At 47.3% G+C, this 3,080-nt stretch overlaps 1 long non-coding RNA gene across 1 annotated transcript in view; it reads right to left on the bottom strand.

Annotated features, from left to right (window-relative positions):
- Positions 1–935: 935 nt before the first annotated feature.
- LOC109298227 overlaps positions 936–3,080 on the bottom strand; it is a 17,743-nt gene continuing 15,598 nt past the window's right edge. Inside the window, exon 3 of the long non-coding RNA XR_002097541.1 lies at positions 936–1,011. This is a non-coding gene — a long non-coding RNA (uncharacterized LOC109298227). The remainder of the gene's footprint in view (positions 1,012–3,080) is intronic.

Consider the following 3,080-nt stretch of genomic DNA (forward strand, 5'->3'; position numbering starts at 1 on the left):
CAAGTTGATGTGACCAGTGGTAGGTAATGCATTTTAATGATATTGCAACATTTCACCCCCATACACAGAAAGCAAAAGAAAACCTGTAGATTTCAGCCCTGTCTGGCTCCTCCCCACACCATCATCACAGCCTGCTCCCCCCACTCCACTGGAGACAATATATTTATGAGACAGAAGTGTTGCAATGATTTTTTTAATTCTTATTTATAGAAACACGCAACAGTAACTGCTGAATGGTTTAGCATTCAGCACTGATCAATCAGTGGCTTACAGAGTACCCTCTCCATCTGCAGCAGCCAGAAATGTGTGTGGCCAGGTAATTCCACACAATGGCTCCCCAGCCAGCTTTTGCATGCTATCTGTAGCAGGCACTGTGCCCAGCCTGCCCATGTTGTTATCTGGCTACTGCCTCTTGCACTTCCTCAGACCAAGACTCGCTGAATACCTTTCCCCTGATCTCACAAATATTGTGGAGCACACAGGCTGCCACAATGAATGCCATAATGTTTTCTGGATCCACCTCGAACCTGTAGTTCAGTGACCACCACCATGCTTTCAGATGGCCAAAGTCACATTCAACAGTCATCCAGCATTTGCTGAGGTAGTAATTGGATACCATCTTTTGCCAGTCAGTAACTTGTCCTACTGGCTTTATGAGCCAGGGCAGGAGGAAGTAATCTGCATCTGCTATGATAAGCAGGGGCATGGCAACACCTCAGTTTACAGCATCAGGGACCCCAGGGGCATATTGTCCTTTATCCATCATGCTAGGCAGTAGTGAGTTTCAAAAGACAGGCACATTATGAGTGTTGCCTGACCAGCCTGTAGAAATGTTAGTGAAATGTTCTCCATGATCAACTTTGGCCTGGAAGATCACTGAGGCAAATCCCTTCCTTCGTTCTGTCGTTCTCTAGGGTGGGGACAGAACTAGGATGTGTGTCCACGCAGTTAGGGAACCCCATGGCCTTGAAGCCTTCAACAACTTCCCTAGGGTTATGGAGGCAGATGAAGCTGTTCACTGAGATGTCCTGCAGCAGCTGGCATACCTCATACATCTCCACCCTGGCCATGCAGAGAGCCACACTGAACTGGTTCTCAGTGAAGCAGAGGTTGGTGATGATGGCCAGTTTCATGATGGCCATGGCCACCTTCTTTTCTGGTGCAATGGAGTGATGCATGACAGTGTCCTGGCACTCAATGTGCAGTAATAGCAGCGAGACTACATGCACAAATGCGTCCCTGCTCATGAAGAAGTTCTCAAGCCACTATTGATCATCCCAAGTCAACAGTACGATGTGATCCTACCAGTCAGAGATGCTCATATGGACCTTGCAATCATTGCTCTATAGGTTGATCCACAGAACCCTGTCAGCCATGAGATCCACAGCTTCCTCCTGCTGTTTACATTTCAATTTCTACACAACTCAGGCTGCTGTAACCACCCCTCCTCTAAAACTTGGGGTGTCCAATGACCCCAGAAACCTGTGATCCACCCACATCTGCAGATAATAGTGCTTAACAGAACAATGAATAGACCCACCACAAAGTATCACTCCAGCAAACACCCCCAACCCAACAGAAGCTGGGAACAAAGGTGGGTGTGAGGTCCCCATGCTCGTTTTGAATAGGTCCCATTACCACATCAAAAGCTATGCCAGACATCAAGGTGCCAGAACCACCAAGTAATATTGCAGTTACAAATGTCTGAAATCTCCCTACACCCAGTTTTCGATCACATGTACTCAGTGAAAAAAAGGCAGGTGCTGAGCAGAACACTGAAATGGCCGAACCCCAAATTAAGGGTTGTTGCATAGGAACATTAACATTAACAGCCCTGCTCTTTATATTTCAATTCCTACACATCCCAGGTTTCCATAACCATCACTCCTCTAAAAACTTGAGGTTTTAGGTTTTTGGAAGATTATCTTGTCAAGTGCTCAGCAGAAAAAAGGCAGGCGCTGAGCAGAAGACTGAATGGATTAACCCTGAATTTCCCACCCCCCAGACAAAATAGAGCCCCAGCAGCACAGTTGCACGATTGATAAGTTGGACAGTGTTGCCGGGGGGGGGGATATGTGCTTGAAGGGACAGCTGCAGTCCCTTCAAGCCGCATTGCAAGCTGCCAGACAAAGAATTTTGGGTGTGTGCAGCAGCAATCCATTAACAATTATCCTTCTTGATGATGGGGGATCTTGGGAACAATTTGAGGCAGTCTACGGATGTCACAGGTGTTCTGTTAGGAGAGGTCACGTGAGCAGATTTCCCTGAGTGCCGGTACTGAGACACAGTTCACACTTGCATAGTTATGCATATGTGGAAACTCAGACCTGCATGAAAAGATTCCATACACGTATCTATATAACAGCTCTCATCCAAGGACAGAAAGCATCTCGTAACTCTGGTCAGACCATAGCGACCTCTCTCCTACTGACTCATTTTGGCCCCAAAAATATACTCAGTGAAGGCACTGAAGAACAAGCCATGTCTGCCAGGCTTGGAGCAGCATCCACATACTGGTGCCAGGAAGAACTGGCAGATTTGATTGATATTTGGGGGAATAAAGGTTCTGGAGAAGCTGGAAAATCTACTAAATAAGCCAGGCTATGTGGCCATTGCCCAGGAAATGAAGGTGGGCAGCCACAGCTGGGCTTGGGCACAGTGCTGCAATAACATTTCATAGATTTCATAGACATTAGGGCTGGAAGGGACCTCAAAAGATCATTGAGTCCAGCCCCCTGCCCCAGGGGCAGGAAGTCAGCTAGCATCAAAGGATCCCAGCAAGATAAGCATCCAAGCATTTCTTAAAAGAGTCCAGAGTAGGTGCTTGCACCACCTCTGGAGGGAGTGTATTCTAGGCCTCAAGGGCTCGGACAGTAAAAAAGTTTTTCCCTATTTCCAGCCTAAAATGGTCTTGGAGGAGTTTATGACTGTTGGACCTTGTCATCCCTTGGGGTACTCTGGTGAACTCAGGTAATAAAGAGCTTAGATGTGAAGGAGGAAGTCGATGTCATCTTCTTGGACTTCCAGAAGGCCTTCGACACAGTGTCCCACACAATTCTGGTGGGCAAGCTGAGGGACTG

Source organism: Gavialis gangeticus, unplaced genomic scaffold, assembly GCF_001723915.1.
Source record: "Gavialis gangeticus isolate Ggan-Ray unplaced genomic scaffold, GavGan_comp1, whole genome shotgun sequence".
NCBI lineage: Eukaryota > Metazoa > Chordata > Crocodylia > Gavialidae > Gavialis > Gavialis gangeticus.